Source organism: Pinus tabuliformis, chromosome 9 (assembly GCF_031772625.1).
Source record: "Pinus tabuliformis cultivar Carrire ecotype Pingquan chromosome 9, CPIR1, whole genome shotgun sequence".
Taxonomy (NCBI): domain Eukaryota; kingdom Viridiplantae; phylum Streptophyta; class Pinopsida; order Pinales; family Pinaceae; genus Pinus; species Pinus tabuliformis.
This window is the reverse complement of record NC_142307.1, coordinates 1,970,571,114-1,970,592,389: the sequence shown is the minus strand read 5'-3', so window position 1 is coordinate 1,970,592,389 and position 21,276 is coordinate 1,970,571,114. Positions and strand designations below refer to the sequence as shown.

The window sequence follows — 21,276 nt, the reverse complement described above, 5'->3', positions numbered from 1 at the left end:
TGTAGGGTGGATTATAGGTGGATTGAGGGTTTGAGAGGGCTAGGAATGCCTTAGGTTGATCAAAAAAGATATAGGAGGTATTGTTGACCTATGATGGCCATTCGAGGAAGGAAAACAACTAAAAAGGAAGAATTTTGTAAGGTAGTTGAGGGCTGAAAGAACTTAGCCTCAGTTTAAGAAAACACAAGTGTGATTTTTCTTATGTTTTTGGTATTGTATAGGGATTGTAAAGGGCCACTTTCCCTAGTACGAGAAACCTTATATTTATTGTTAAAGAAATAATAATAAAAAAAATTTGGGCATTAAATTATGTATATTGTGCATGATCTAATTGTTGGTGTGTATTTCGTTGTGTAAAAGTTTTCAAGTTAGGAATTTCGGGATGTTTATGTTTTATGTTTTCTGAAACTGTCAAAACATAGACCAAACCTAGGTTGCATGGAATTCTAATAGAGAGATTCTCTCAAGTAAACAAGAGATCTGCATGAGTAATATTGTAGGTTTGTTGTGAGTGAGATACTCAATTGTGTCGAGTTCGAGGAAAAAGCACAAATCAACAAAGGACATCTAGATCAACCAAATCGAGGACAAATCCAGGGCTTGATCTACTAGATCAGATCCAGTGTAATTGTTGTATATGTAATTTCCTCTAGGGTTAATTTTCCTTGTACGAGAGCCCTATATTCTTGTTAAAGTGCTAATAATAATTGTGTTTTGGGGCTAAAATTTTGTGTTTACTCTACACGATCTAATTGTTGGTGTTACAAGTTTTGTTGTGCAAAAATTTGTTTCTGGTTAGGCACATCGGTGTGTTTTAGTTAATTGGCTGAGTAGAGTTAATTTTGAGAATGTTTCTAGATCGCATGTGAGTGTGTGTTCACTGAGTCTAGTGCCCACACAAATCTAACATAGTATCAGAGCATGGTCTTTGAGATTTGCATTGATGGCAAGAGAGAGCTATAGGAATTGTTGCATGTACCAACAATGTTTTGAAGACCCATGCCAAGAGAGTTGGCTAAATAAGGCAAGACCAAGATGTTTAAAAGGATGAGATAGCCATTGGAGATTTAAGTGAGAAACTTGGAGTGAAGGTCAAGCAGAGACCTTTAGGGCCAATAAGGCTTGTGATCTGGAGCCAGAGGGAGTCAAGCTTCAGAGGGAGTGAGCATGCTCAAGAGGGAGGGAGTCAACATGCTTTGAGGGAGTCAACAACTAAAAGGAAGAAAACCTTCAGGTTCAGGAAGTCATGATACAAGATGACCATGTAGGATGCTCAGTAGCGGGAGGCTTCTAGGAGCAGGATGTCTTTGAAGGATGATCCCTATCATACAACGAGAATTTCTTTTATGTAATATGGAGTAGTTGTGGTAGCATATCAAGGGTTCTAGGTTTCGAAGGTAGATCCACTTCTAGGTGGCGTTGTGAGAATATGTTCCTGGCTAAGAGGGAGTGTGATGTTTTGGGTAACATCAGGAGTATTCTCATGTGTGGGACAAGTGGGCTAAGTGATGGGAATTTTCACCCAAAGGCCCATGGTATTGCATCCTTTGAAAAAGTATAAGTACAAAGGTGAGTGATTCATTCTTGTGGCTTGGTAAGAGAGTCGTGAAGGCTGAGGAGGGCCAATAGGGCCAAACAATGCATAAAGATGTGTAAGAGCATGAGGCATTGAGAGAGAGATTCTCTCAAGTAAGCAAGAGATCTACATGAGTAATAATGAAGGTTTTCAATGATTGAGATACATAATTGTGCTGAGTTCAAGGAAAGAGCACTAAGTAGCAAAAGATATCCAGATCATCCAGATCGAGGATGGTTATAGGGCTTGATCCGTTGGATCATATATAGGGTAATTGTTGTATATGTAATTTCCTCGAGGGCCATTTGCCCTTGTGTGAGAGCCCTAGATTCTTGTTAAAGGACTAATAAGAATTGTGTTATGGGGATGAAATTTTGTGTTTACTGTGCATGATCTAGTTGTTGATTTTATAAGTTCTATTGTGCAAGAATTTGTTTTTGGTTAGGCACATCAATGTGTTTCAATTAATTAGCTGAGTAAAGATAATTTGATATTGTTACCAGATTTGGTGTGTGTGAGTGCGCACTAAGTTTAGTGCCCACATAATATAACAAGTTATTTTACAAATCACAACCACTTACCAAAGGTACAATTCAAAAGAACATCTCACATTAGGTAAGGGTAGTATTTGTTCACTTATTTGTGTTTATCACAGGCATATAATTTGAGTTTGAGTGACATTTCATTTGGTTTGCATTATTTATGTGTTGTTTATCATTCCCAGATTAGCAATAAACAACAATTAACTCCTATCTTCACCCTGGACTCCATCATTAGGCACTAATTATACAATCTCTTTGTTGAAGCATCTTGTGTAGGTAGTCCTCCCATAGGATTTTCATCGGAATTGGACTTAAAGAGTGGGGATTCATGTCAAGGTGACAGTGGGCACTTGTCATGTGTGGTACGACCTTCACATCTCATAAAGACCTTGATGAGACCACTATTTTGGGAAATAACAAGACCAAAATAAATTTTACCCTAAAATTGTTGTTACTCTACCTTGAAGTCATCTTTAGGGATTGCCAAAGGAAACAAAGCCCATTGTCACACTAGCTTTCCTAAAAAGGAGCGATCAAGCCCCTCCAACTCAAAAAATTTCCAAGGAAACCAGGAAACAAGGGTTCCATGAATTCATTTGATTTATATCAATAAGAAGCTACTTGTGTGAATATAAAATCATTTAGCTGCACATTATGAACTACAAACTCATGCGTTTTCTTCAAATGCTTAGTGGTGGCTTTTAGGAAGCCATATAAGAGTTGTTTCCCATGGACCAAATTTATTGTAATTGAATGGACATTAATAAGATTGTTTTATCTTTTTCTTATCTTGTTAGCCTATTGCCAATATTATACAAGAGATAATACCCTGGTGGAACTTGATACAAAATGGCCTCCAAGCACCAAACCATATATAACTAAACCAAAAAACCAAAGTGATACCCTTAACATGCAAAACCATCAAGTAATATTAACATTGAAAAGCTAAGTAACATGACACCTATATGACACACGCCCAACACAAATTTGACTTGTGCCCTAGGTGCAAGACACTAGTCAAACTCGTGTCGAGGATGTGCCAATTTCGTGTTCCAATTTTGTGACATTTCTCTGCCGAAATGAGCCCTCCATATAGTTTATAACTTGCTTTTGGGCTAATTTTTCACCCATTCATTTGATGTTTTGGAGTTGTGAGAGCATTCACACTGCAAGCAAGGGAAAGAAACAAGTTTTGGAGGATATTCGAAGTGCAGGTCAGTGGATTTTCCTTCCAAATTTTATTTTTATTTTTTATTTTTGCTACAATAATATGTTTTTGCTTACAATAGTATATTTTTCTTCATATCACAACAATCATGGCCCAATAAAGGGTAGTTGGAAAAGGGAAAAAGAAGGGTGTTAAATTTCCATGAAACTTTGCAACTACTTAGATGAATAACTGAAAACTAAAACTAGTCTACTTTCACCAAGATACAAAGTTTCTTAACAATTCATAAGTAGTAGAATAAAAAACACAAAGATAAAAACACATGCACAAATTGACACACTTGTTTTCTCAGGAAACCCAATAGGGAAAACCTACTTCCTTGATGTGGTATTTTATTGATTGTCTTGGAGTAATCAAATCTATTACAAAGCAATTTGTCTCACTTGAGAAAGCATTCTGCTTCTCTAACAAATCTCAACTGATATCATTGTTCTCTGCTTGCCTTGATCACTTTTGGTCTCGACCCTCTAGCTCACAACCAATCCTCTGTTGCTTTCTTGACTTTCCCTGCAAACTTTACTCTTTTGCTCAATCCTGCTCCTCCTTCCTTGTGCACTAGGCAGCCCTATTTCCTTGCACAAATATCCAATTTCTTAGCGGACTTCAGGTCCTATTTTCTAACGCACTTGTGCCCTATTTCTTACTACACTTTCTACCTCCTATTCTTTAGGACCCAACTCCTATTCTCTGCGCACAACCAACCTCCTAAATTCTAGTGCACTTGTGTCTCCTATTTCTTAGGACACAATCTTTACGCTCTCCACAATCAAGGCTCCTCTCACAAACTCGTGAGTTGTCTTGTCACACAAACCTTGTGCATAAAATTATGATTTACTATGCTTTCATTCTCTTCTTTATAGGCCCAATTCGAGCATGCAAGGCGACCTAGTTCAAGTTTAGAACTCAAGTTCTGATTGAAAAGTTAACTGAGAGTGACACTCTTTCTCTCTCCAATCAACACTATAGTTCTTGAGTCATCCTTTCTTCAATCAAGGGTGAAAACTAATTCGCTCTAACTGAACTTTTAACTGCCACCTCATTTTGTAGTCAAACTTATGAAGACTCCACTTAACTGAAGCTTCAATTCTACACATGCTAACTTGATGATTATTCTAGTACACTAGAAATAACTCATCCTAACTGAAGTCTAACTCATGAGCCCACACTCACACTAAGAGAAAGACACTTTGAGGTCTTCACTAGCTAAGGCACAAGCCAAAATACCTTGCTTGCTACATTTTCAATAAAGAGGAGGAATGCCCCCACTAATAATGTCTCGCCTCCTCCAATTTCATCAAGGTCTACAAATGTTCCATCTATTAGAAATTGGGCTATGAGATTCTTCCATCTTGATCTACAGTTCTAGTATCCACCTTTTTTGTATTTTCCATTAACATTCCCACATATAGTAATAGTGACTCAATGAGTAAGTAAAAATATACATTTTGAATTTGATGAGTTAATGAGAAAGTTGCAGTTTATGGTTTTAATTTATTGTGTTTGTTAATTTATTGTCATTGATGTAGTAGTAAGTACTAGTTGTATCATTGATGATTGTATGTATAGTGTATAATTGAATTTGTATTATTGTCATGTCAATGTTCTAGTTTCTAAATTGAATCTGTCTATTTCATTTTTGGTGTATAATTCACTAATTTGATATATATACACTTCGTGTCATGTTTCAGGGGCCTCCATGTCATGTGTTGGATATTCGTATTACCAAACAACTTAGGATCTTGAAAGCCAAAGCCCACTTTTGAATTGAAAAAGTTTTAAGTCTATATTGTGAATGCTAAAGTTCAGAAAGAAGTCTGGGTTTTGCAACTGGGGTCCTATGAATTCATTCTATTAGTTAAGAGACACTTGGAAGTATTTTTCACATTTAGGAGCTAAAAAATGCTTAGGCAATTTAGTATCAAATGGTAGATTCTAAAGAGCCACAATAACTCCCAACATCTTCCAATCGCTGATGCTTACAATAAAGCATCATGAAACAATATTGAAGTTAGTTTTGCAGACCTACTCAATGCATGCTATGTGTGTACTGAACCTCACAATTGTATCATTTTGTTAGATCCCTATCAATTTCCCAAGTAAATAAACATTTCTATAAACCAACCCTCTATGAAACTATCAGTCTAGTTTTGCAGACCCACTGAATGCATGCTTGGTGGGTCTCCAATCTCATCATGAATCATGATTTTGTTGTAATTATGACATTAATCTAACCAAAAATAAATGTCCAATACATTGAAGTCCGAGAAACCTAACTAGCATTTTATTTATAATAAATAATTAATTTAAAAAACATAAAGAAGGAAGGAAAGAGGGAAAATAAATACTCAATACAACCTAAGTAGCATTTTTTTTTTATAATGAATGAATGAATGATATTTTAATGTCCACGAGACTAAGAATAGTCTATGAAACCACCAACCTCCTTGTTTTTTGCCTTTTGCAATTCAATCATTGTCAAATTGATGATGAGCTGACCCAACCTTCTAACAATTTCCTCACTAAAAAGACAATGCCAAGGGATCGATGCTAACATATTTTCATAGTTGTCTTTGATGCCTCTGAAAGCATCACATTCCAAAATGAAATGTTTTTTCAATTCCACTGCCCCAGAAGTGCAAAAAGTATGCACTCATTCTTCCCAAGCTTCTTTAAGTCTTTTCCACCGTCCCATTTCATACTAAAGTTGATGTGAGTTAGTTCTTAATTGAGCAATAAAAATCTTTGCTCTCCATGGAATGTTAGCTCCAATGTACTCTTTTTGTTGGAGATCACAAGTGGGGTTGAATTCCTTAACATGGTATTTATTCTTTCTACCCAACTCTTTTCCCCATATATGCTTATGAAACTTCTCCATAACAAAATTATTTAACTCTTTGTTATTTGAGACATGCATTGAGATAAATATTCTATTTTTGCATTTATTTGTTGTTTTGTCTTATCCATTATTTCGTTTTTTCATTGAAAATAACTTTAAACCATAATAAATCAATTTATTAAAAAAACAAACCTAAAAGAATAATGAAAAATTCTTACTTTCCTTTCTTCTTTTAAAAAACCAAAATAGCAGCACCAAATGCTTCTCTAACAATCTATCTGTTTGTGATCTCATATTGGGCCATCCTCGACTCCATTGTCTACAGATCCATATACACGCACCTCTACTTCATTGTAGTTCCCATTGCATAGATAAATATTCAATAAGTACTATAAAAAAACACAGTCACGTCACAGACAAATAAATCTCCTTCTGCGTATCTTTCCATGGACCCTTCTGGTGTCATCTTTGCAGGTGCAATGAGGAAGACACAGATCATCTATTCCTAACCTGCCCTATTGTCTCTGCTCAATGGTCCCTCATAACCTCATGCTCTCCATCCTTCAGCAATTGGCAAGGTCAGAACACATCACAACCCTGGTTGTCTTGGCTAGAGAAACACAAAGGTAGAGAAAGGAACCTACATCTCCTCATGTGCTGGGCCATCTGGACGGCTAGGAACCGAGCTATTTTTGACCACAGAGACCCCATCTGGCCTACCATCAGATCCCAGGTCCTTGCCGATTATGAATTACTCCCGGCAGACCTCTCTCAACCCTCCCACAGAACCATTATCCCTAAGCTCATTGACAAATCCTACCCATGGGCCTACTTTGATGGCTCGGCCCAAGCTGAAGGCTGCGGAGGAGGAGCCCTCCTCTACCTTAGGGAGGGCCACTGCTTCCATATTCAGATGCACCTGGGAAGGGGCACAAATAATTATGCCGAATTGACCACCGCCAAACATCTTATACATTTTGCTCTTGAGAAAGGTTGCACAAAGCTACAACTATTTGGAGACTCAAAACTTGTCTGCAACTGGATAAATAGAACTTCACAATGCTCTGCTTTTTCGTTGAGACACATTCTGGATGAGACTCACAGGCTCACAGACTTATTTGAACATTTTGCTTGTCACCATATTTACAGGGAGCACAACTCAAGGGCGGACCTCTTATCAAAACAGGCAGCGCAAAGGCAAGAAGAAGACTGGCTGATACAGGAAGAGTTGGATGGACTTTTCCATCAACACTATCACAGACCTTTTGTCGACCCGCGCTCTCTCCGGAGGACATAGTCATGAGGACGCTCTTTTTTTCTATGTTTACAGAACTATACACAGACTTTATTTTTTATGATGCTTTTTTGGTACACAGACAAAACTAGAAGACAGCTGCTGCTGTAACTAGCAGAAATATTTTGATCTCACTACAATACAGGAAATATTTTTGTTACTTCAGTATTAATTTTGGTAAATGACACAAAACTGAACTCCCTGCATGGAGGAAAACTGTTTAACATCATATGTACAGGGATGCATATGCCTTGGCATCTACAAAATGTAATTTCTTTTATCTAATAGAAGTTACGACTTTTTCTATGGGAAAAAAAAAAAAAAAAAAAATCTAATCACAAGACAAAAGTTCCCTCAAAGGTCTTCTTACATGGAGGTCTTCGAAATGGTCCAACTAATACCAAGTAATCCGCTTTTCCGCTTTCTTCTCCTACCTTAACAGCTCAACTTCCTGCGTCAATTACGAAGTAGTCCATGTCCTATGAAACTGCAAAACCATTAAGAACTTCACAACTTATTAGCCGGAATTAACATGCCCATAAATCGGTATAGATTTATTTTAAATATAAATTTAACATGCGCTGGGAAAGATCCAAGTGTAAATCTTTTTATCAACTTACATTATTTAAATATTGTATATAATTTTATTTTAGTGATAAAAACAAAATTTCAACTTTGATGACAAACAGACAAAATTATACATCGTACTGAACTAAACTGTAAAATAAACCTTTTCACTCAACCAATACCAACATAAACAAACAACACAAAATCACCGAACCAAATAAATACCAATAATGCCAACTCCACCTTTACCTAAGTTAATTGACACCCAACTCACCCCAAATAAATTGGAGACAAAACCCCAAATTGACCCCACCACAACAAACACAGAAGCAGAGAAACGAAACTAAACATGGAATAGAAACAGATGACAATGAATCTGAATGAAATCTATCGAATGCCAATCAACTAATTACGCCCATGCCTCCCCATCTACCACACTGGCGGGAATTAACTGCAACCACGGTCACGGGAGAGGAGAACAACACACTGGGAAAAATATTGAATTTGCCAATATCCCTTCACAACCTCCCACCGCCACCCTGCTCACATATAAGTTACATCACAGAGGATTCTCTGAAAATGTTACATCACAGAGGACAAGGCAATGAAAATAATAATATATGGCATTTTCTGCCTTCAAATATTATTTTAAAACCAGAATATAAAATGCTCCCCTGGACTCTAGGGGAACTAAAGGCTAACTTTTTATTATAAGTCGTCCCTGTTAATAACTAACTCTAGTAACTGGAATAGAGTACTGAAAGTTAATTCCAATTTTACTACATTGAAAAATTAGTTTACATTTATTTTAACTTGAATTTATCAAGCATCAAGAGGAATCAATTTTTTTTTTACTTTGAAAGAGTTTTACACTTCAATAGATTTGATTCCTCTGTAAGATTGGCCATTGTACCCTTAGTAAATCTGGAGTTGAGTTAAATCTAAATTAATTTAATTATTATTAATTGATAATTATAATTATAATTATTTTATTTTATTTTTATTTTTATGTCATCTAATCAAAACATTTTAATTAATAATTATAACTATTAATTTTATTTTTATATTTTCTTTACTTTTTAATTATATTTTATTTTAATTTTTATTGTTATGTAATTTGACCTAGTCAAAATGTTTATATAATATAACTTTACAATATTTCTTCCATCTGAAAATACGAAACTGGAGAGCACCTCAACATAATTAAAACCTAAAAAAAAATTTAGATGATGTACATGTTTATATGATTAAAAATCTAAACCAGTATCATGTAAAGTGCATTGCAGGCAGCAACGAAATATCAAGATAGACCTGGATTTACTTATTTCCCTGTACCGAATTTGAGTTCAAAGAGCCCTTCATATGAAGCAAATTGAATCTTTAGAAGTGTAAGTATTTGTGGCCAAGGTCATGAAGTTTCTCCTCGAGATACCTAATGATTCAGTGCCTGATCTATTCATGCGTGATAATGATAAAACTATGTTATTATAAGTGTGGTTCAGCAATATTTTCTTGATTTGGCTCCTCGTTTGCAACTATCTAACTCCTCTCTTTGATTTAAAGTTTCAATAAGTGAAATCTTTAACTAATATTTTATTTTGTTATTTGATGATTTTGAAGATACTTCATACGGAAAAGGAAAATTATAAGTTTTTTTTATACCTTTTACCAGTATCCATTTTCTAAGTTCTCATATTAATAAGCTTTATTCTCAAGGTTTTATTATGAACATTAGTAGACTAAATGCAGACTAATGATGCCTTTAGTTTTTTTTTAAATCCATTAGGAACACTTGAAAAATCTCCAATTCCATTATTGCACAACTTAAATCTCCAATTCCATTATTGCACAACTTTTATCCTATGTAGAATGATTAATCTGCATACAAAATGATGATGATGATGATGATAATGGTTAACGTCCACTGAGACCAAATTGGTCTATCGGACCTACAATTTTCTTAATTTTTATTATTGGTGTTGTAGCTTTCTTTCTTTTCTCTACGGTCTTCCAACTTCCTTTGTCTTGCATCTCCTTCATCTCTTCTGGTTCTTGGACATTGGTGTCTTATCTTCGCGATCTATAGTCGGAGAAGTTTGGTTTAGGAGATCTGCTTTGCTGTTAAATGAAGATTTATTTTCTGCGGTATTCAAATCCTCATAACTGACAAGTCCTCATAACTGACAAGGTAGACAACGATGATTAAATTTATATGATGAGAATAAATATGCCCAGAGACGTGAAGACTTTTGCAGCATGAAGCCATAATCAATATTAAAGAAGTATTGGGAATTAAAATTACTTGATGCTATCATAGACTTAGCATATATGTTGAGGGCAATTTAGGAAGAACTAGGGGGGCCGTCTTTATTCCACTCGACCCATACAGAGGAACACAATACCATATGGACAATGATGGAAATCTTTTGTGAAATCATTAGCATATGAATAATGATGGAAATCTTTTGTGAAATCATTACTTATACTAGAATGCAAAGTTTTATCAATATTTGGTTGTGAGCTGCCTACTCATCAATTCCCAATATCCTAAATGTCGTCTACTGCAGCAATTTTCTCTAATCAATTTGGGTGATTACAAGATTTGTGAGGATTTTTATTTTCCATAAAAATATTCAGACTAAATTTTTCTGTAGTAGAAATTGAAATTCACAGTGATGATGATCATATTCTCTGTTATAGGCATTTTATTGGAACTTCCACGAGACTTTTAAATTAAATCATTAAATTTCAGAGAATTATAAACATGACTAAAGTTCCACATCTGCATTTTGATCTAATTCAATAGTCTAAGTCAATGTATGGTGTGTTAGAAACTTAGATGTGTTTTCACAACAAATTATGTTAGAAAGTGACAAGTCCAGAAGCTAGAGTATGAACCAATCTCGAGTAAGCTGATGCTAACTCTGTTCAAACTTAGAGGCTATATTGTCAATTTCCTCTGCAGTTATTCCCCAACCCCGCTTGACAGCCACTTCAAGCAGGAAACAATCACAAAGTCAACGGTGAATTATCAATAAATACATATTGTGCATAAACTTGTCGTTGTGCAAAATCATGTTTATGGCACATTTAACTTAGCATCACCAATAATCCCCACAAGAACACTGCCCATTTATGAAATGATGGAAACGGGTGGCATCTCGTACAACAATTTCTCTCGTAGCAATCTTGGAAATGAACTTAATTGCAACATGGCAATCACCACACACTCGAAGATTCTTGATGACTCGAATAGGTGTCCCAGGGGATGTGTTGATAAACCCAAATGCAATTGCCAACTTCTCACTGTGGTGGCAGAGAATATGTTCCTTCTGCTCCTCCTCTACATCAGTCAATGCAAATCTTGTGTTTGGCAGATACCCTGACTCCTTCATAAGCCCAGACAATCTCTCCAACTCAACATAAATTTCCTTCATTTGTGGGTTCGATTTATCCCCTACAACAAAAGCTTGTATACTTTTATTAATTTCAATCCAACTGCATCCTGGATTCTTCGTTACATTTCTATCTTTCATCAATTTTCGTACCTTCTCAATGTCATCCCACCTGCCAGCAGTAGCATAAATATTTGACATCAGAACATATGGTGCAGCACTTTGAGGGTCCAAATCAAAAAGATGGTTTGCCACACGTTCTGCAAGTTCTACATTGGTACGGTTTCTACAGGCACCCAGAAGAGACCCCCACACAGCAGCACTAGGTTTCAATGGTATTTGGTTAATAAAGTCTTCTGCCTCATCCAGGCAGCCAGCACGTCCAAGAAGATCAACCATGCAACAATAGTGCTCCATTGTTGGCCTTATGTGATAAAAATCTTTCATGAGATCAAAGTATTGCCAACCATCATCCACTAACCCTGCATGGCAGCATGCAGACAGAACACCAACAAAGGTGATATCATTTGGGTTTATGTCAGACTGTTGCATCTGTTTGAAGAGTTGGATTGCCTCCACCCCAAGCCCGTGAATGGCATATCCTACAATCATTGCATTCCACGAGACTACGTCTCGTATATGCATTTTGCAGAACACTTTGTATGCATTCACTATACTCCCACATTTGGCATACATGTCTACAAGGGCACTCTCCACAAAGACATGAGATTGAAATCCATTTCTATAGATGTTATCATGAACCTGCTTGCCATAGTTCAGGGCTGCCAAGTTAGAACATGCTGGGATAACACTGGCAAAGGTATCTGAGTTTGGTTTCACACCCGCCATTTGCATTTGTTGAAAAAGCTTTAGAGCTTGATCAAAATGTCCATTCTGTGAATAACCTGCAATCATTGCAGTCCATGAGATCACATTCTTTTCTGGCATTTGCTGAAAAAGTTTGAAGGCTTGATCAACATGCCCATTCTGTACAAATCCCGCAATCATTGTATTCCAAGAGACTATATCTCGCTCCGGCATGTTCTGAAACAGCATCAAACCCTTCTCAACATTTCCGCTTTGTGCGCATCCTGCAATCATTGTATTCCATGACACAGCATTCTTTTCGGGCATTTTTTCAAAGAGTTTCATCGCCTCATCAACAAGCCCATTCTGTGAATATCCCGCAATCATTGCAGTCCATGAGACCACATCCCTTTCAGGCATTTCTTGAAATAACTTCATTGCCTCGTCAACCTGCCCATTCTGTACATATCCAGAAACCATTGCATTCCAGGAGACTACATTTCGTTCCGGCATATTTTGAAAGAGCTGCAAGGCCTCATTAAGATGCTTGTTCTGTGTGTATCCAACTATCATCGAATTCCATGATACAACATTTCGCTGAGTCATTTTGTCAAACACTTTGCGTGCAAACTCTATTCTCCCACACTTAATGTACATATCTACAAGAGCACTCCCAACAAATACATCTGATTGAAATCCACTCTTAATCACATTCTCGTGAACCTCCTCGCCATGCTCCAGTGCTGACAAACTGCCACACGCTGGCAGAACGCTGGCTAATGTTTCTGAGCCTGGCCTTACACCTGCCTGATACATTTGTTGAAAAAGTTTGACAGCCCTACGAGAATCCCCATTTTGCGCACATCCTGAAATCATCGCAGTCCACGACACCACATCTCGTTCAGGCATTTTCTCAAACATTTCCAAAGCCTCCTCAACTTGCCCATTCTGCACAAATCCTGCAACCATGGCCGTCCGAGTGACCATATCTGGCTCAGGTATCTCCTTAAACAGCTTGAACGCTTCACCCACCTGTCCATTCTGTGCATACCCAGCAATCATCACAGTCCATAAAATCGCATTTCGCTCAGTGATTTTGTCAAACACTAGGCGTGCATTTTCTATACTACCACATTTCACATACATATTTACAAGCGCGCTAGCTACAAACACATTCCTCTCTAAGCCTCCTTTAACTATCCCATCATGGATCTCCCTGCCCTGTTCAAGATCTCCCAATTGAGCACAAGCCGGGAGCACGCTGGCAAAAGTATAGTGATTCGGTTTAATTCCTACCCTTTGCATTCGATGAAAGAGCTTCAAGGCCTCTTCGTAGAACCCATGCTTGGCATAAGCTGCAATCATGGCAGTCCAAGAAACCACATTTCGCCGAGGCATAGAATCCAAAACTCTGCGAGCATCCGCCAAGCTCTCGCACTTGGCATACATGTTGACAAGCGTGTTGTTCAAGAAAATGTTGGTCTCGAACCCCCTATCAGCCATGTGGGTATGCACTAACTTGCCTTCTGAGAGAGCCCTCTTGTGAGCACAGGCGTGCAGCAGAGAAACATAAACAGACTCATTTGCTTGAATTCCTCCCTGATCCATGACATCCAATAGCCCGAGAGCTTCTGCTAGACGGCCCTCCTTACAGAGTGATATAATATCCTCTCCACCAATGTGGATTGTACCATCCATGTGGCAAGGCTGCTGTGTTTGTATTTGAAGGGCAGTAGTGTAAGTGTCGGTTCTGGTCTTTTGAAGGTATTGAAAAAAGTCCATCTTCTTACTCTTAATCTTCTTGGTTCCATTCCTGTTGAATGCTTTTACCATTGCTCCACTTTGCATCTTGAAGAATCTCCGACATTAACCATTTTTGCACATCGCAAACCCAAAGAACCGGATGGTTCCCTTACCCGACAGAAAACCAAGATCTGTCTCGAAGTAAGTGAAAAGTTTTATAATAACTAAATGAAGTCAAATCTTTTTCCACTGGGGTAGAGACGGGTTATCCGATCCTGAGTCACAAATGAAGCATTATTCTTCATAGAAGCTCCCACTGATCAATGATTGTTTCCGAATGTGATGTTTCAGAGCTAGTCCATCCATATAATCAACTTTTTCAACCACCTTCGCATTTCGCTTGGAATTCGAAGATCTGCACCCGATCCTTCTTGCCTTCAGCAATCATTATTTCCTTTTCTAGAACACGCGGTTCACTAACTCTGAGAACTAAGGGACTAGATCAATTGAACTAACCTCAAAGCAATCTAGCCGTCGTAAAACCATCATACTCCAGAGGAGTTTTGCACCAATAGTTCTTCACTAAAGTTACTCTGGTTTTTGAGATTTTTCGTCTGAGCATTGACGGCGGCTATTCCGTTGCAGTGAGTGTTGTGACTAACGTATTCTTTTGCTCCCTTAATATACACGGAGGATAACTTAGAATCATAGAATGGTAATGAATTCATTTGAAGGGCCTTTTCGGTTGGGTTGGTTAGTTATTTTTCACTGTATTTTTTATTTTTATTTTTAATTATTATTATTATTTATAGTATTATTATTATAAGCTCCCTAGAATCTCAAATCCTCACCTCTTTCCGCCTCTTCAGTAGACATAATCTTCACTAGAAAGCAAGCAAAGGAAGCATTCCTAAATACTGAAAATAAAAAAAAAGTGGGAAGGAAGACAAACAAGGAACTAAAGGACGAAGCAGTAGCAAAAGAAATGGCTCTAAGAATGCAACAACCTATGGATACTTTCCTAGGGAAGAGCATAGGGAACAATGAGAGAAGCCAACCCAAAGGGAAGGGCATCGTGTACCACCAAGCAGGTAAATAATGATAATAGTCTCCTGGAATTGCAGAGGAATGGGGTCAACTATTAAAAAAAATGCAGCAAGAGATATATTAATAAATGAAAACCCAGATATTCTAATGATCCAAGAGACAAAGGCAGGAAATCAAGACACCGAAAATCTCAAAAAAAAGTTTAGAAAGTATGAAGGGGAAGCCATGCCGGCAATAGGAGCATAAGGAATATGGGAATTGATTCAAAAGAAAACAGATCAGCATTGGACAATAATGGACCGCAAGAAAGTCAATACAAAAGAGAGGTACAGGGTCATAAACATATATGCCACCAATCACTATAAGGACAAAGAACAACGCTGGGTTACTTTGAAGGAAATCTTACAGGAAAATCAAGCAGGGAAGGTGATTTTAGGAGGAGATTTAAATCTGGTGAGAAGTATTGAGGAAAAATTTGGGGGAAATTATCAATTGGACCCCTCCAGGAACTCTCTAGAAGAAATTATGGAGCAACACAACCTTCTGGACATCCCCCCAAATAACGAGAAATACACGTGGAACAATAAAAGAGTAGGTAAAAGTAATATCAAAGAAAGGCTGGACAAGATATTAATTCAGGAAAGTATAGCAACATAATACAGCTCTATAAATTCAAAAATCATCCACACCACTGCATCAGATCATAAACCAGTTTTAATAGCTTTGGGTAAACTGGAGAACCAGGGCCCTCTCCCCTTCAGATACAGCGCAACCTGGGACAGCAACATAGAAATCAGCGAGTTAGTAAAAATAGTACGGGAACCAAGAGTAGTAGGTTCACCTCATTACATATGGGAGAAAAAAATTAAAAATTTAAGAGCCAAGTTAAAAGAATGGGCAAGAACAGAGGAACAAAAAAGAAAGAAAATAAAAAAGAGCTCCAACAGAAAATGGACAGCATGCAAATGGAGAAAGAGGGCAAAGAGGAAAGGAGACAAGACTATTTAAAAGAGAGAGAAATCTTTTGGGAAATTTACAGGGAAAACAGGAAAGAAGAAGAAGAGGCCAGATTGAAGTCCAAGAGTTTATGGCTCCAGGCAGGTGACAGGAACACATCTTTTTTCCATAATTTTATGAAGATCAGAAGAGCCAGAAACCAAATAGAAAAGATCCAAGTGGAAAATCAAGAAATTAAAGGAGCGGAAGAAATAAAAAAAGTAGCCTACATGCATTTCAAAGATCTACTGTCAGTCACCGAAGAAATGATGGAGTATGAAGAAATTTTGTGGCACAAAAAAAGGAAAATAAAAAGAGAACAAAACGCAGATTTGTGCAAAGATATAACAGAGGAAGAGATTGTGGAGGCCATATAGAGTCTACCTCCGGATAAAGCACCAGGGCTAGACGGTTTCACCATAGCTTTCTTCAGAAATCACTGGTATACAATAAAAAAGGACTTCATAAGAATGGTGAATTTTTTTTTCAAAAACAGAAAGATGGGAGGCAACACAAAATCCTCCTATCTGGCACTTGTCCCAAAAGAGGCAAATCCCATCACCTTCAATAGATTCAGGCCCATCTCTCTATGTAATTCCTCTTATAAGATAATAACCAAATTAGTAGCAAAAAAAATCAAGAAAGTGCTACCCCAAATCATATCTGAAAATCAAGGAGGGTTTGTGCCAAACCGACAAATCATTGACAATGTCATAATTGTCCAGGAAGCTGTCCATTCTAGTATCCAAAAGCAAGAGAAAGGCATGATAGTCCAACTAGACATGGCGAATGCCTTTGATAGGGTTAGCCACCCTTATCTCATGGCTGTCCTCCAGAAACTTGGCTTCTCAGAAGAAATTACAGGTGTGATTCAGGCATGCATCTCCACTCCATGGATAGCCCCTCTCATAAATGGAAGACCCAGTGATTTCTTCCAAAGCACTAGAGGTCTTAGGCAAGGCTGCCCTCTTTCCCCTTTTCTTTACATAATAATGGCAGAGACTCTAAGCAGAGCTCTGGAAGCCCAGAGGAAAGAAAGAGCTATAACAGGGCTAAAAATAGCAAAAGGAATAAAAACCATAAATCACTCCTTGTTTGTGGATGATACTCTGTTGTTGGGAGGAGCATCAATAATAATAGCCAGAAGATTCAAAAAAACATTGGACAAATTCCTACAGGTGTCAGGTGGGCTATTAAACAACACTAAATGCAGGATTTATGGCTGGAATGTTCCGCCTAGAACTATGCAAAGGATATCCCAAATCATGGAAGTCCCAGCACAAGAAAGATGGATCCATTTCCTCTACTTGGGACTCCCAATCTCCAAAGAGAGCATCAAAGCAAAGATATGGACAAAACAGATCGAAAAAATGCAAGCTAAGATAAAGAACTGGGGAATGATGTGGTTAAATATGGCTGGAATGGTGATCCTAATTAAAGCTCTCCTTGCAGCACTACCGATTTATCAATATGCTATAATCATGGCACCAACAAGCGCCCACAAATAGATGGAGTTAATTCTAAGAAGCTTTCTATGGCAAGGTGGGAAGCAGGAGAACAAGAAGTTCAGCCTGGTCAAGTGGGATCAAGTAATGTTACCATATGAAAAAGGAGGGCTATCTATTCGACTGCCTGGACTAATGAATGCAACTCTTCGTATGAAAAAGAGCTGGTGGAAAAAAATCCTAATTAACAAATACATGGATGGATCCAAGGAAAAGTTGCTGAAAGGAATCATCCCAATTAGACAAAGTTCTCAAGTATGGAAGCTAGTCAAAAATGTAATTCCATTAATGAGATGCCACATCTCAAAAATTCAAGGTAACAGGAAAACCATTTCGATATGGAAGGACAGGGTCATGGGGAAAGGTCAAATCCAAAATATACCGGAAGTTGAAGGCATTCAAGAATGGATAAAAGGAAATGGATTCAACACTCTTCATTCAATCTCACTATGGAACCAGAAGGATCGGTAGGAGTGGAAAATTCCAGCCATTCCAGTAAGCCTAAAAGGACAATGGACAAAAATCAAACAACATTTAAAAGGGGCAGCTCCTATCCACTATGATGAGGAAGACAACTACCTATGGGATCCAAACAATGGGCAGTACACAGTTAAATCTAGATATAATATCCTCCAAGAGCAGATTGATCACCAGAAATGGGATTCCTGGAAACTAGCCTAGAAATCAGAAAGCCTACCAAAAATAAAAATTTTCATATGGACCTTGTTAAAAGGGAAGATTTTGACTGCAGAAAATTTAAAAAAAAAGGGGCATCCAAGGGCCATCAAGATGCCCTTTATGCCGGCAAGCGGAAGAAAACATACAACATCTATTCCAAGAGTGTGAATTCTCAAAGGAATGCTGGAAGCAGCTAATACAACCATTGGAAATTAACTTAAGCTTCGAAAAACCATTGCCGGAATTTCTCAGAACCCTTGAGAAAGCTTACCCTTATGTAACAAAGAAGAAAGCCACGATTATAAGAATATGGAAATGTATACCAACAGTGCTATGTTGGCAAATCTAGTTGGCTTGAAACAAGAGCATCTTCAAAAATCAAAGCCCAAGAATTGGGAAAACACTATCCAAAACTTGGGGAATGACTTCAGAAATTCTCAACGCAAAAGGAACTGCACCAACGGATTGTAGAATTCTCCAACAAGAGGAAAGGGAGTGGCTTAACAAGGCCATAATAGACAACAATGGGTAGAAAGGTCAGAGAAAAGAAAATACAAAAAAAAATTGGAAATTAAGAATGACAGAAGAGGAGTTGGAACGCTGGAAGAAAACTCAGAATAGACACTGTATGTATTTTGATGGAGCCTCAAAGAAAAATCCGGGAAAAGCAGGAGCTAGTGGAATAATTTATGATCCAAATGGGGAAAAAATAACCACTTACGATTAGGGATTGGGACAAATGTCAAATAATCAAGCGGAAGCATACAGTTTACTGATGGGAATAAGGCTAATTCAAAAAAAAGGAATTCAAAATCCTATAATCATAGGAGACTCAGCCATCATAGTTGAGATAATGGCTCAAAACAGGAACCCAAACAACAAGTTTATGAGCTGAATCATCCAAAGAACTAGAAGGAATTTAGCAGGATCCGGAAATGCAATCTTCAAACATGTCTTGAGGATGCATAATAAGCAAGCGGATCATCATGCAAATCAGGTTGTGGAGAAGGAAGAAGGAATTGTCAGAGAGAACCAGGAGGAATACTATCTCAGCGTGCCATAAATCCCATCGAAAAATGACAAGAATGAAGTTTTGGTATACAACAAGACAACGTAGAAGGAGTAAAGAGAAACATCAAGGAATAGAATGTACAACACAACAGGGAATCCACAGCCATCGGGAAATCCAAAAAAACTTGGACAGTCAAAGGAAAAATCATGACAACGATGAACAACACATGAAAGATGACAATGATGGCAGCCTGGATCACAAGTTTCATGAGAAAAGCAGAGGCACTGGGAAAAATCAAGGCATAAAATCTAGGGAGGACGATTGCAATCAAGTAGAAACCTCCAATTGTAGGCTCAACGAAGGTGGAATGGGCTATCAAATAAATGGACATCGCCAATCAAGGAAGGATCGCACAGGCTCAAGGGTCAGCAAACAACAACAGAAGGAAAGCTACAACAAAAAAAAAAAGAATCAGGGAGATAAGTATAGCAAGAGGAAAGAGCAGTATAATGGAGCTTAACCACATTGATAACCTGGCTGCGGCAGTCATTAAAATACCTCCGAAGTGAAATGAGGATGGAGTATAGTTTCCAGAAGCGCAACATGGCAGTGCATCAAGAAGAGATCATGGCTCTGAAATCAAAGTGCAAGCATTTAGACGAAGTAGTGGACTATTATAAAAGCAAAGCCACCTGTAGACCGAAGGAACAACAGAAGAAGGAACAGCAAGAAGATGAAGGAATAGCAACCAGAAGGAACAAAAGCAGAAGGAACAATGCTAGAAGGAACAACAAGCAAAAGGAACAGCAACAGAAGGAACAACAGTGGAAGGAACAACAGGTCGAAGGAACAACAACATGGAACAACAAGCAAAACAAACATCAGAAGAAGGAACAACAATTAGAAGGAACAACATCATAAGGAACAACAGACGAAAGAACAACAGGCCAAAGGAACAACAGGTCGATGGAACAACAACAAGGAACAACAAGCAGAACGAACAACAACACAAGGAACAACAAACTTAAGGAGCAAAAAAATGCAAAACACAAGGAAAAGGCCACAAAATTTTCTCTCCTAGTTTACAAACCATAAATTTCTGTGAAATATGCTATGTAAATTTGTTTTCTTAGTTGGTCAATATGTTAAACAGTACTCTAGAATAACTAAAAAAACTTCTGAAGTTTTGATACCAAGCACAGGAGAAAGGTCTGCGTGCCTATCCTACTACTCAGTCTATCATATCAGAACAATGGAATGTAAAAGGAGCTTGCTCCAAAACCTTTTTTTGATAATATAACAACTATCCGAACTTGTTAAAAAAAATATATTATTGTTATAAGAGTATATGTAGTTAAATATATTAGGAATTTATGACTTAGTAAGCCTGATATATCAAGAATTTATGACTTAGTAAGCTAGATATACTAGGAATTTAATTTATGACTTAGTAAGCGAGATATGCCAAGACTTTATGATTTAGTAAGAGTTGAGACTCCGCAAGGGTGGGAGAACCTACTCCTTAGCCTATACGAGGAATTTAATTTATGACTTAGTAAACCAAATATACCAGGAATTTATGACTTTGTAAGAGTTGAGACTCCACAAGGGTGGGAGAGCCTACGCCTTGAGCCTTATCACAAGGAGCCAAAGATGCCCCATGTGGGATTTGAAACTAGATGGAGGGGATAACATCGCATTGTGCCAAACACTCGATCATCCCAGAAAGACACTAATAATTTCAGTAGAGGTATTGAGGGACATCTTTGCATAAATTGGTTCTTGATACACCAAATTGTCATAAAAACATCAATGTTCTTAATACTTCTATTAAATTTCCACGATGCATTCACACTAAAGAGATAACTATATGAAACACATTTTACATTCAAATGTGTATTTAAAGAACATAATGCATCATTAAGCGATGTCCATTTTCATAAAATATAAAAAATATACATATTTCTATATGACAAATTATAAATGTCCTCCACATTACATAGAGTACAATGGTTCCATTGCCCATGATGTGTGTTTAATATCATAATGT

At 37.5% G+C, this 21,276-nt stretch overlaps 1 pseudogene across 1 annotated transcript; it reads right to left on the bottom strand.

The window, feature by feature from the left end:
• Positions 1-10,959: 10,959 nt before the first annotated feature.
• Positions 10,960-14,682, bottom strand: LOC149156893 (pentatricopeptide repeat-containing protein At3g26782, mitochondrial pseudogene; annotated as a pseudogene). The gene is made up of 2 exons (XR_016262379.1): positions 14,505-14,682; positions 10,960-14,403 (listed from the first exon to the last, which is right to left on the bottom strand). The product of XR_016262379.1 is annotated as a pentatricopeptide repeat-containing protein At3g26782, mitochondrial pseudogene (transcript).
• Positions 14,683-21,276: the final 6,594 nt, after the last annotated feature.